Below are 14,148 nucleotides of genomic sequence, written 5' to 3' on the forward strand. Positions count from 1 at the left end.
TGCAAGGAGACACTAAAGATTGAAAAAAGGGACTTTATCAGTTGCCATCGTGCAGGTAAAGTGGATCCAGATAAGCTAGACTCCTGTCGGCCATTGATCATCCAGACAGCTGACATGGAGTCAGTTAATTATTATTCCAACCATGGCAAGGGCTGGAAAGAGTCATCATACTGGATAAATATGGATCTCTGCAGAGCAGACCGAGAGATCCGTTTTTTAGCCAGAGAAGAGAGGAAGAAGAGGCGGGAAGAAGCAGAGAAGAAAAAGACAGAGAAGAAGGTGGAGAAGAAATAAATAGCATTCACAAAGAATGTAGTCAGCCCATGAATATTTTTTATACTAATGCTAATGGACTATTTAATAAAATTGATGAACTAAAATGTATTCTATCAGTTTATAAATCCATTCATGTAATCTGCATTACAGAAACTCATTTTAATAGTGATATTTTAGATGCTGAAATTTTTATTGAAGGTTTTAGTATGTTTAGAAAGGACAGAGATTTTAAAATCGATAACTCCACTAGCAACATAAGTGGAGGTGGAGGTTCTATTATTTATATCAAAAACAGTTGTAATGCTTCATTAGTGAGCTCATTTTTAAAAGCACCAGATTCTTTAGCTATCAATGTCAATACCTCTGGTGGATTGATTAGTATTTGTTGTATTTATAGGTCTACTTCTTTAAATTTAGAACAGAACAATATGTTATTATCTTGCATCAAGAACATATCTAGTGAAAAGAATGTTTTTGAAACTATTATTATAGGAGATTTTAACCTACCTAATGTATCTTGGGAAACTGGTAGTGTAAATAGTGGTATTTCTAGTAAGAATCAGGTTTTAATGATTCAACAAAAGTATATTGATTTATTTAATGACAGTGGTTTGATGTGGTACTTTACTAACGAAACAACCAGAAGACGGCTTGTGAAAGATACTCTCCAGGAGAGTCTTCTTGATCAGGTTTTGTATACAAATGATGCTCTTGTCAACGGTTGTAAGATCGTTTCTCCGCTTGGCAAGAGTGATCATGTTGGGATACTTGTCGAACTGGTCGTTTCGCCCAACACTAACAAAAGTCCCAAACAAAAGATTTTGAAGCCTATTTGGGGTAAGATTTCCTCAGAGGAGTTATTTAACTTTAGTAAGAATAATATTGACTGGGATTATAGTTGTACAAATAATGTCCAAGATATGTGGGTTGAACTACATGGTAAATTGGAGTCTGTTGCTGCAGCTGTCCCAGCTGCTTCGGTTTATCTCGACAACAGACCTGTCAAGTTGCCATGGAGTACAACTTCACTTAAAAGAATGAGGAAGAACAAGGACAAAGCGTGGGCTGAATTTGATATTAATCCTTCGATTATTAACTTGAGCTGTGCAAATAGCAAGCAGCATATTTTTGAGGTGGCAGAGGTTAAAGCTAAAGTAAATTATGAAAAGAAGATTACATCTAATTTAAAACAGAATTGTAAATCTTTTTACTCGTATTTGCGTAATAAACGACAAGTGAAATCAAGTGTTGTTTCTTTAGATAGAGGAGATGGTACACGCACAGATAGTTCATCTGAGTCAGCTGAGGTACTTGCTAGTGCCTTTAGTTCTGTGTTTGTGCGTGAACCACCTGGCCCTCTCCCTAAAAATGAGAGTTTAAGTTATAACAAAGAGGTTATTGATGATATGGAAATTAACAGTTCTGATATCAAGAAGCAGCTTTTAAAGCTTAATGTTTTTAAGAGTTCGGGTCCAGATGGCGTTCATCCAAAGTTGTTGAAATCCTTAGCATACGATGAAATGTTTGTTGAAGCTGTTACTAAATTATTTGTTAAATGTTCAGAAACAGGAGTTCTGCCTGACATTTGGAAGACAGCATCTGTTGTAGCATTGTTTAAAAAGGGTGTTAAATCTGATCCCTTAAATTATAGACCTGTCTCATTAACTTGTATTTTGTGCAAAGTGTATGAAAAGTTAGTGAGGGCACATTTATTAACATTTTTAGAAGAACGAATTTCAAAGCATCAGCATGGATTTTTGAAGGGTAAATCTTGTCTATCTAATCTTTTAGAGACATTTGATAATATTCTTGATATTTTAGACGAAGGTGCTCCTGTCGATCTTTTGTATTTTGATTTTAGTAAGGCCTTTGACACAGTCCCCCACTTTAGACTTCTATCTAAATTGGAGGGGTTTGGGGTCAAGGGAAAAGTTCTAGATGTTATAAAAGACTTTCTGACAGACAGAACCATGAGGGTTTGTGTAGAAGGACAATGGTCTGAGGTGAAACACGTGTTATCTGGTGTTCCCCAGGGGTCAGTATTGGGTCCTTTGTTATTTATTCTTTATATAAACGATTTACCTGACAATGTTAAAAATAAGATTAAATTATTTGCAGATGATCTCAAGTTAGTTTGTAATGCAGCTAACCATGGAAGTGTATCTGATGATATTTTAGAACTCGAAATTTGGGAGAGTTTTTGGCACTTAAACTTCAATCCTGCCAAGTGTAAAGTAGTTCATATTAATCTGAATAATAATCCTAACTCGAATTATATTGTAAATGGAGTGGAACTAGAAGTATCTGCACAGGAAAAAGATTTGGGGGTTATTACCCATAGCTCCTTGCTTTGGAATGAACAGATAAAAGCATGTATTTCTAAAGCAAATCGTATGATCTGCTGGATTGTAAGGAACTTAGTTATTAGAGAAAAGGTTGTAATGATATCTATTTATAAAGCTTTGATAAGACCTCATCTTGAGTATTGTGTCCAATTGTGGAATCCAGTTGCGGCTCATGGAAGTTGGGGGACTGTTTTGGAGCTGGAGAGCGTCCAGAGGCGGTTTACCCGTCTTATTGATGAGGTGGGTACTCTTCCATACAGCCGTAGACTGGATATACTCAATTTGACAACGCTGGCAGAGCGGCGAATACGTGGGGACCTTATTGAAGCTTTTAAAGTAACTAGTGGTTTGACTGAATATGGATCGGGTTTGTTCAGAATGAGCAGATCTGGTCTTAATTTAGTTTCAACCAATAGATGTAGTAAGAGTGTAACTAAAGTCAGGAATATTCAGTCTTCTTTTCTTCCGGAGCGAGTCATTCCTTATTGGAACAAACTCCCTTCAGATGTCAAGAACTGCTCGACAGTTTTAAGCTTTAAAGTTAGATTGGAAGGATTTAAGAAAGAAATGATTTCTAAAAACAGTGTAAATGATTCTTATTTTTGGACTGTTTCGAATGAAGTTTTAGGGAAAATTGAAGGACCAAGTTATTTAAGCAATAAGGAGAGACATAATGAATATCTTTGGTTTCATCCTTTTGTGGCAAAGAAGCGTTTTATAAATCTTTATTCCACTGGGAAGTATTAATGAATTGTTTATAGATAATGTATTAGATTTTATTAGTTAAAATTGAATTTATTAAATTATTAATGTTGATGGAAAAGTATATTTATTTAAAGTATTTTTCTATTTAGTGCAATGTTATTTTGTAGACACTTGTGATGATGTTATGTCATAATCTTTACTTACTTACTTACTTACTTCCTTAAACGAGTAGCAACACTTCTGGCAGCCAAGACCAGCCAGGACAAAAGCCTCATTATGGCAAACCTAAGACGTCGTTTGAGGTTTGAGCTACTTAAGACAGTATTGCTTGCAGTGAGAGGACACAGAGGACGGTATTATGAGAAAGCAATACCTGTTGACGAACTGGACCTAAATCTTGCACACACCACCAACGATGAAGACAGGGGTGATGATGTTGATGATGAAGATAATGAAGTTGATGATGAGGCTGAGAATGTAGAGGAAGAGGTTTCAGAAGAGTGAGCTGAAAAGAAGACAAGTTTCTATTCTAATTTATTGATTATTATATTTATTGAAATAAACATAAAATATCCATTACTCCAGGAGTGATGACAGGATATATAAAAAAAAAGAAAACAACAAATTTTTATTTAAATCAATTATAGCAACAATTTGAAAAACTTTAAAGCTCTTCTATTACCATGGAATATACTACGGGTATGGTGACTTGGGCTATTGAGTTGTTAAGTAGATTAAGATTAGTAAACCTGCACTTGCATTGTATATTTTATAAAAACTAGAAATTAGGCTTCACGGTAAAATGGAGAAGCAGGCTGATCTTGGAGAGAGCAGACCGTAAAGTTTACGCACCCACCAGGGCTACCTACCTACCCCAGTTGTTCTTTTTGGTTCATCAGCTTGTATTGTTATATTTATGGACCCCAAGTCACCACACTAAGAAGGAGTATGTAAAAAAAAATATATATAATAATAAGTTAAGTTATTATCATCATATCTGTTTAAAACAGTAAAAGTCAAGTTGAGGATTGACTTTCCTAGTTAATTTAAAGGTTCAAACGTTTGGGAATATAATAATGTTGGTATTTGTATCTGCTGCAGCAATAATATCGAAATATCATTTGTCTAGAAAATTTCGCCACTTCTGTAGATATTGGGTCGGCAATTTGGTGAGTGAGTGATGAAATGGTTTGGTCTGTGACTGAGTGAGGGGCGATGTGAAAGTTGTGGTAAGTCCAGGTGTTATTATTGTTGATGGATTGGGATCCCAGGATGATACTTTTACAGCGTAATTTAACCAAAGATACAGAGGTAGCGGTAGTGAGGATTTCCCCATTCTCATTTAGAATCCGTTTATGTATGCTATTCCACAATTTGGAGGCTATATAAAGAAAAGTGTTGGTTTTTCTTGGGAGGATTATGACATTGCTTGTATCACGTTTTGATGAGTCTATAGTACAGTACAACGAGTATGGAGTGCGAAATTTCATAATTCGAAATATCTCAGATATACAGTGGTATTTGTACAAGTTTTGAACAGCAAGCAATTTTAGTCGATTAAAAATGGGCTTGGTGTGCTCTTTTTCGAAAAAAGCAGCTCCTAACCTCTGTTTTGTATAAGGTCTGGCTCGTGCACAAGTGGCATGTTTGTCGAGGTATGCATTTAGGTCTCCTAAAAGGATTCTTATACAACGTTTCTGAGTTATGAACAGCTTATCGTTTGGTTGGTCTTTGAGGTCTGAGCCCCAAACACTTATTCCGTAAGCAAGATGTGATTCCAATAATGCAGAGTATATTTTTTGGTAGTGTTCCCCTGGAACTGAATGTTTAATCCTGTTAAGTGCTCCTGTAGTGGATCTAATTTTTTTTCTTAGATATTCTATATGTGGGCCCCAGCTAAGTTTTTCATCAATTACTACACCAAGAAATTTGGTGTTGCTAACCTTGACAATTTTGTGTCCATTTATAAATATTCCTTGTGATTTGTCATATTCATTGGCATATGGCCTAACCCTGGCGCAGGTTTCATCAGATTCGTATGCAGGTAGAAAATGTATGTAGCAGCATTTAGACATATTTATATGTAAGAGATTACTTCTCATGAATTTGCATACGAAATCAAGAACTTTATTGGCCTTCAAGTATGTTGCTTCGTTGGACGGTCCAGTGATAAATATATTTGTATCATCAGCATAGAGCACAAATTTGCATTCGTCGCCTTTGTAACAGTTTATTATGTCGTTCATATATAATAAGAAAAGTAGAGGGCCTAGTATGGAACCTTGGGGAACTCTATATTTTACATTCATAGTCTCTGATGTAGTGTTGAGAAATGAAACATACTGTGATCTATCGGATAAATAGCTTTTTAGAAGTCCTAGAGCTAGACCTCTAACCCCATAATTTTCCAGTTTCCTCAGGAGAATGCCATGGTCAAGAGTATCAAAAGCTTTGCTTAGGTCAATAAAGATTCCTAGAACATGATTACCACTGGATGTTGATGTTGTGATTGAATCAACTGATTTGTGGAGTGCATGTGAGGTTGAGTGGCCTTTTCGAAAACCAAATTGTTCATTACTGAGGGGGGGAATGCAACGTCAATTAATGTCAGTATTCCATAAAAACCCCAAACTGACATTGACATTAAGACATTAATTGACATTAATTGACATTAATTGACATTAATTGACATTAATTGACATTAATTGACATTAATTGACATTAATTGACATTAATTGACATTAATTTGTCTTGAAATTTGAGATTATCATTATTTGATAAATATTCAAGATATTCACGTCTATGTATGTTAGACCGGTTCAAAAAAACAAAATGTCCTTGAATAATTATGAGTATGTTCTTATCTGTTGATCCTTAGGTTCAAAGACCACCAAAAAAAATTTCAGCTTCCAACTCTTCCATCTTCGGTCCCCACTGGCCACGCCCATATTTTATTGGTTTCTTATACAGGTAAAATATCTAGAATCGGCTTTTTTAGTATGAAGGAGTAATGTTAGCTGTTTAAAATTCGTTATTCAAATATAAATGTCATCAAGGCATTTCGTTTAATGTGGGTTTTAAGTTCTGATGATGTTGAGAACCACGCCCTTGGATGGCCACGCCCATTTAAGAAAATTAAATTTCAGAAATCCGTATTATTTTAGTTTTATTGTTTAATGATCTGAATTTTTTCACATTTCATATTTCCATATGTGATAGTAGTGCATAAATTGATGATATAAACGTTCTAAAGTGCTAAAAATATGGTAGAACTACATAATCTCTGGTCGAAAAATATCGTGTCAATTAATGTCAGTATTCCAAAATTTTGCAAAACTGACATTGACATTAATTGACATTAATTGACATTAATTGACATTAATTGACATTAATTGACATTAATTGACGTTGCATCACCCCCTTACTGAGAATGTCATTAGCAGTGAAAAAGGTATAAAGCCGTTTGTATATTATTTTTTCAAATATTTTACCAAAGATTGGCAATATTGACACAGGTCTATAATTTTCTATATTTTCTTTATTATCTTTTTTATGGATAGGAGTTACTTTGCCTATTTTGAATATGGATGGGAACGTGCCTTTTTGAATACATGTATTATACAAATTTGCTAATATGTTGGATAAGAGATGAGCCGGTTTCTTGATAACTGCTATTGGTATATCACTGGCTTTTCCGTTAACGAATTCTTGAATTATTTCAAGAATCTCCTCAGGATGAGTTTCTTCTAGATGTATTGAACTGTTGACTGATTTCGACATAAACTCAACAAATGATTGCATTGGTTGGATAGACAGTTGGTTCTCGGACAAAACCTTCTCATTTAAATTACTAGCTAAAGATGTAAAGTAACTATTGAATTTGTTTGCAATTGACCGCCTACAAATTACTCTAGTTCCATCTATAATGAAGTCATCTTTTAGCTGATTCTTCTTTTTGCCACAAAGCTCGTTAATTATTTGCCAGGTTTTTTTGGAATTATGGCTACTTTTCTCAAACTTTTCAGCATAATACCTGGTTTTGGCAGTTTTTATGGCAATTTTAAGATATTTTGAGTAGTCCTTGTAAACATTATGTTTTTCCAGATCCCCATCTGGAATTAACAATGTTTTTGTTTTTTTCCATTCGAAATAAAGTCTGGCTTTTTTCTCCACTGAGTTGATAAGGCCGTTTGTGATCCATGGATTTGTTATATTATTTCGTTTGGTGGTTTTTGGTGAAGCCAATTTGCAAGATATATCTATCTTTTCTTGAAACAGATCCATGAAGGATTCAAAAGAGTCACATCTGTGGTAGAATGTATCTATGTCGTTTTCAATTTCTTCACAGAGCTTATCAAGGTTTGCATTACTATAGTTATAATAAATGGTTGTTTTTTCAGGTGATTTATTCTGTTCCGAACTAGTATCAGAATTCATTACTTGAAGGCAGAAAATGGGCTGGTGATGTGAAGCACTATCCTGAATTACTCCAGATATAGTTGATGAGTGAATGTCATTAGTGTGTATGTTATCAATGCACGTTTTTGAGCAGTGGGGCATTTGGTGTGTGGGAATGGATATTGTGGGCGTGAACCCGTGACTATAAATAACTTCTTCGAATATATCTTCATCTGGGCCTGATAAATTGGTTATGTTAACATTGAAGTCCCCTAATATGTATGCTTTATGTCCTTTCAGTGCAGTAAGAACTTCTTTATACTGTGCATTGAAGTTAGCAAGTGGATTGCTTGGTGAGCGGTATACAACTCCAACTGTTACTGGTTCTGGAGCATTACTTATTGTTACGAATAGGGACTCAAATTGCTCTGTACAAACAGATAACTTTTCAATCACACTAAAGTTAAAGGAGTTGTAAATGTAGAGAGAAACTCCACTTCCTTTACTTTTTACCTGTTGTGTCTTATTAGAAACGAAGCGTTTTTGGTAACATGAAGTATAGTCTTTAATTTGGTACAGCTGACTATTACAGGGATCAATGTTTGTTTCTGCTAAACCTATCACAGAAAATTTGTGGTCTATGCAGGTTAATTCTAAGGCCAATTTGTCAAAGTTAGTACCATTTCCATCAATATTTCGAAAGTAGTGTGAGAAAATGCGCTTTGATGTTGTTTGAGGAATCTGCTTTATGAGGTTGTTGAAGTTTTTAGTAGAATATGATTGACAGTTCTCAAGAGTTTTTGAGATTGTACCTATTGAGTCTATATAGTCGTGAGGTTCATTGTCAAGTAGTTCGTTGTTTGAAAAGTGAGGTGCTTGATAGAATGGATTATAACGAATTATATCATGATTTTGAATACAATTTGAGCAGTAAGTTTTTTCTCTAAAAGTGGCAATGTTTTCCTGTGTTTTACATCTCTTGTGAATGATGCAATCACACTTATTGCAATTTATAAATTGGTGTCCAGCACGAATAGGTTTGCTGCAGCAGATACAGTTCTCACATATATTTGAATGTAAATCTAAAATCTAACAGTTCTCGTGGACTTTTGCATCGTAACCTGACTTATTGAAGACTTTATCCAACTCCCTAAATTTCATTCGAGAAGTGTTGAAGACGATAGAAGGTGTGACAAGATAACATGTAACCTCAATTAGATTCAACTCAACTGTTCGTCAATAAATCAATTTTGTTTGTATTTAATTGAAACCATTTGAAATCATTTGGTCTTACCTCGCATGTTAAGTCCGATAAGATGCATCAGAGTTTAAAACTTGCTAAGTTAAATTCAAAAGTGATCTCTGGAGACCAAGGTGGTCTCTGGAGACAAAGTTCGAAATTACAAATATGAGACCCCTCTATCAGAAGTCTCTTTCAACTTCATCCTTGCCCATATGATGATGTGGAAATCTAATTATTATAGGCTACAATGAGCATTTTAGTAACAAATAGCATGATAGATCTGAAATAGAAAAATAAAATCCTTAAAAATATTTACACCCCAAGTTAAAAATATACATTCTTTATTTTTTTAAACACTATCAAATAAAGTGGTTGATCAGTCACTTGTGTCATTACGACGACGTCGTTATATCAAGTCAAGATATTCCCCAAAATAATTGAAAGACGATTCCCGATCGAGAACGTTCTTGGTAGAAAAAGTTACTCAAGTTACATAAATATCAATGGAATTGCAATTTTTTGGATAAAACCAGTAAAGCTTACAAATTGCAAATAAAGCCCAAAACAAAGTAACACACTAAACAATGGTTGAGATGTGATACATCCAAGCAGCCTAAGTCTGCAATAATATCATCTAAGTTAATCTAAAAGTAGCTCCAATGTTCATGCAACCAGACAGGTTCTACCAATTCAAAGAGTTAAGTAGGTTTCCATTCAGTCAGTAGTAAACAGTGTCTACTGATTAGCACTCTGCCCATGTGATGGAGAAGATTTGTACATATTTGATTGTTGAGATTTCATATAATATTGGTAACAGTGGATAATTTCCGTCACCTGTGTATTGTGCTCTGTCAATTGCATCACTTGATATATATTATTGCCCACGTTAAGGGGCCTGTTAATAATTTATTAAATTATTAGCTATTTTAGATTTAATAATAATATAATAAAATAATTTGTGATAAATTAATAAATTAATTTACACTCAAAAATGTACAAAATTAACACAATTTTTACCTAGTGCAACACTGGTTTGGCGCGCGGCTGATCTAAAAAGTTTGGTTTGCATTTACTATCTACAGTGTACACCGTACATGAAAAGATAACTTACTGAATCTTTTAATACTAAATAAATATTAATTCAGATGTTGTTCAATGAGTTAGCCACAAAAATGTTCAAATTATGTAGGAGGGTAAAGGACACAATTGCTAGTAATGCTTCTTTGTGCCCGTTATGGTGTTGATAAATTTAGAGTATATGTAGTTAAATTTGCAATGTTGAGAACAACAACTCTTATTGCTCTACGAGGGTACTGAGGAAAGAAGGTGGACACCAAACGTGAGATTCAGCTATCAGAAGTCTCATACAACCTAATCCCTGCCCCTATTATGGAGTAGATCATGTGTTTTGTTAAAATGTTTAAAAAAATATTATTGGTAGCAATGAATTGTGCTCTGCCAATTGCAACACAAAAAAATTGATTGTGCTCTACCAATTGCATCACTTGATTTAATTGAATGTATATATACTGTTAAATCTTAAAAGATACACAGGCCATAGAAGGGGCATTGTTAAAAGATCAAGCATCTTGTAAGGGCATCCTTTAGTACAAATTTAGAGATACTGTAAGTCAAATATTTATGTTACAAGTGTACTGAAAATCTATTGAATTGTGAAAAATGAACTTCAATTCATAGTTTCCGGGTTCATGGATGCAACAGTGGTCAGTGTTAGGAGGAGAATCTCTTAACTTACTCAATTGATAGCTGATGCAAACGGTTATTAAGTAACTACATTGTAAAAGTGGACAAATGAGTTGTTTGAGACATAATTTGGGTCAGCTCTATTGTAAATTGAGTCGACATGGTAACTGTGGTAACATCAGAGCATTGGCAAATATGTATAAGATATTTAATAGGCAGTAATCCCTTACTCCTATACATATAATAATATATAAAATTTCCCATATCCAAAAACCCGCATTCTCGCATTCTAAGAATGTAGGAAATTTTTAAAAGTAGGAAATTTTTTACAAAAAGTAGGAAATTCGAGAGCCAACTCTGAGAATTTTCGATAATATTTCAATAGGAATTTAAGTGAAAGAGCAGACAATTTATCCCAATAAAAATTGAAATCAGAAAATAGTATGCTAAAATCGTTCTCTATTGTCAGATTCGTTCCAGGAGGCCAAATCTAGTTTAAATTTCCAAAATTTTCAAAATTTTCGGGGGCTTCGCCCCCAAAAGTAACCTAGGATTATCTATTAAAAAGCATTCCGGGCCCTAAAAAAGTAAAATTGAGAATCTGGAATCCGCCATGAAAAATCTTTGAACCGCCGCGAATACAAAGACTTTTTATGCGAGCGAAGCGAGTGGGCCACAGAAAACGAAAAAATTGAGAATGTAGGAAATTAAAAATTTTTTGGATATGGGTAAAATTTATTTCAATCATAGCCCCAACTCGTTTCATAACCTTCTTTTTAATGTCATCAATATGAAATTTGTAATTTAAATTTTTGTCTGCCATTATTCTTTGGTATTTGGTCACTTTACATTCCTTGATAGAGAAGCTGGTGTTGTAGCCTTTATAAGAAAACGTGAACGAATTAAGTCCTCAAATTTACCAATAACATTATGTTCATTAAAATACAATTATAGATCTATATTCTATTATAGTTGACTGTCACCCTATTTATGCCCCACAACAACAGTTATACTCCATTCAATACAATTACACTTTTTATATATAATATTACATTTAATTTGACATGCTCACTTTGATCCAAAAAGTATAGAGGCCCACAAATTTGGTACAGCAATTGATGCATTCCCTTCTTGTTTAAAGATGGGTCCCTCCAGTGGCGTAACGTTGCCTGTTGGCGCCCCCCTGCCGAAAAAAGCGCCCCCCTGTTGGCGCCCCCTCCCCTTTTGGTGCCCCTCCCTAAAATTGAACAAATTAGGTGATTTTAGAGAATACGCCGGTAAAATCTCTAAAAAAGTGTGTATCTAGAGCAAAACGCGCAGTTTTGCTAGTACTTTAGTTAAGTTTTCGAAATTGTCCCACATTCAAACGACGATTTGGCGCCCCCCTAAGACGGCGCCCCCCTGCACAGCGGGGTCAGCAGGGCTTTTCGTTACGCCACTGGGTCCCTCCTAACTTTGATCTAAAATTTGATTAAACATTCTAATCAGCTAACTGTTCTATTATAGCCTTAATGGTATTGACCTGCACCATGACTTGATTGCAGATGGTTGACGGATGTGTGATATGAACCCTAATCCCAGTACCCAGAATGGTGAGTCTATTCTTTTTTTATAACTTTATCAAATTGGACATGGTGTATTATATGTTATCAGAGCCTTCTGTCCAATTCTGTTATCTTATCTATTTTTAATACATCTTTAAACAGATTTTGCAAATAATTTGTAACTTCCAGTTTACAGTACATTCATATCTTAGAGATGTCACCTACTACTAATTTCGTAAACAGCACAAAAGTAGAGTGTAGATTGTAGAGTTAAACTGAATCAGTCACTGATCAGAGTACTTACTTGAAATGAAAATGATTGATCAGGTGGGTGATGACTGATGCTGCTTTAATGCTTTATATCCCAGTTCAATTTGTAACGGAGTTTTATATTAACAGGAAACGATGTAACAGAGTTTTGTTCCATGAGTATTTTTAATAGTATTGTGAAGTGTTGTAACTGTTTAGATATTAAATTTTATAATAAACTATGTTTTAAAACTTTTTAGCAGGGTAGAATTTGCTAGGTGGGTTTCTATAATTGTCTGTTGAAAATTTAAGTTTTCGATCCATACTATTTATTGTTAATAAAATGCTCATTGTAGCCAGTTATTTTTTAAGATTTTCATCATCTTGAAACAGAGTCAATATATTTTAATGTTGCCATGGGGCGGGTGGCAAATCCCCATTTATCGTAGTCCGATAGTTTCACTGCATCCTAATATTACAATAGAACCTCCTTACAATACCCCTTCTATTCTCACAAACTTTAGTTAGTTAGCCTGTATTTGGCCTAGTCATGCTGGAAATGTTAATTATCAGAACTCACAACGCATTTGTTGGGGAGATCACAACTGTTATCAAGCACAGCTATTTTGTACTTATCTTTGACTTTCACTCCAGCTGTCTTTGTTATGCTCTATAAATAGGGAAACTACAGGATGTCCCCCAAAAAAAGGCGACTCAGTGATTGCTGTTGTTATTGCTGTTGATTACAAACGTCTTGAGATCGTAATTTATCATTTACAGTGACTGTAGGGTTGACCTTTGGACTCTGGTGACTGTGAAGGATTTTTCAGACTTAAAGTTCATGCGAGGGTGTGGCAGCTTCATGAAGGTCTGCAAACTGTTCCAGGTTCCCCTACAGATAGTATAATAGTAATAACAGATGACATCAATTAATCATTAAATTAAACTTTTAAAAAAAACAGAGTTTTTAAGAAATCTTTTTTCGTGCTCTTATTTACATAACAGATAACCAACTTGGAAGACAGATGGAAGTTGACGAAGTATATTAGATGTTAAGGGTTTGTACAGTATACTTCTAAGCAAATACTTGTTGGATGAAAAGTAAATAGTTATAGTCAGGTGACATAGTACTTTTGACCACTTGCACTGTTCAGGATAGACAATTAATTTATTTATTACCTTAGTCAGAATATTTTTACTGAGTTTGCAGTGCAGTATACTATTATAGTAGTTTTTAACAATTCATAGAACTGATTTAATTGTGCTTCACAGCTTGAGAAGCATCTTTAAATTATTTAATAACCAGAAACCTGCTGGTAGCAATATCAGGATTTTTTAAATCAGTGTAATGGTCCGGTTTCTTTTCTCATATAGCACCACGGCGAACCGTTTACAGCTGTTTTATTTTTATCGACGCTGATGACAACGTTTCAAGTATCCCATAATCTGTATTTTTTGTAACGCATCCAAAAATATCAGTAACAACTGAAGTTATGAACAGTGCAGTTATATATTTTGTGCGTAGACGTGAGTCTTGAGGTATTCATGACGTATCATGAAGCACCAAATTGTGCAATCCTGCATTGTATCTGATCACGTACTTACAATCTTTTGATTATGTCACGAAACTAAGCAGTAAACCTTTATTATAGTCTCACTTCCGACGTTAACAACAAAAGCGGCC

At 34.5% G+C, this 14,148-nt stretch overlaps 2 protein-coding genes across 3 annotated transcripts in view; one reads left to right on the forward strand and one right to left on the reverse strand.

Moving 5' to 3' along the window:
* The window catches only part of LOC134819942 (porphobilinogen deaminase-like), a 102,579-nt gene that overhangs the window by 42,927 nt on the left and 45,504 nt on the right, over positions 1-14,148 (reverse strand). The window lies entirely within an intron of this gene.
* LOC134819944 (transcription factor BTF3 homolog 4-like) overlaps positions 1-14,148 on the forward strand; it is a 66,583-nt gene that overhangs the window by 707 nt on the left and 51,728 nt on the right. The window contains exon 1 of one of the 2 annotated variants that reach the window (XM_063830104.1): positions 12,390-12,394. The exons of the other annotated variant lie outside the window; for it this stretch is intronic. The gene's annotated coding sequence lies outside the window, so the exon portion shown is untranslated. Of the gene's footprint in view, positions 1-12,389; positions 12,395-14,148 lie in introns of those variants that run through there. 2 annotated transcript variants of the gene reach the window in all.

Source organism: Bolinopsis microptera, chromosome 8 (genome assembly GCF_026151205.1).
Source record: "Bolinopsis microptera isolate Bmic1 chromosome 8, MBARI_Bmic_1.0, whole genome shotgun sequence".
NCBI classification, from domain to species: Eukaryota; Metazoa; Ctenophora; class Tentaculata; order Lobata; family Bolinopsidae; genus Bolinopsis; species Bolinopsis microptera.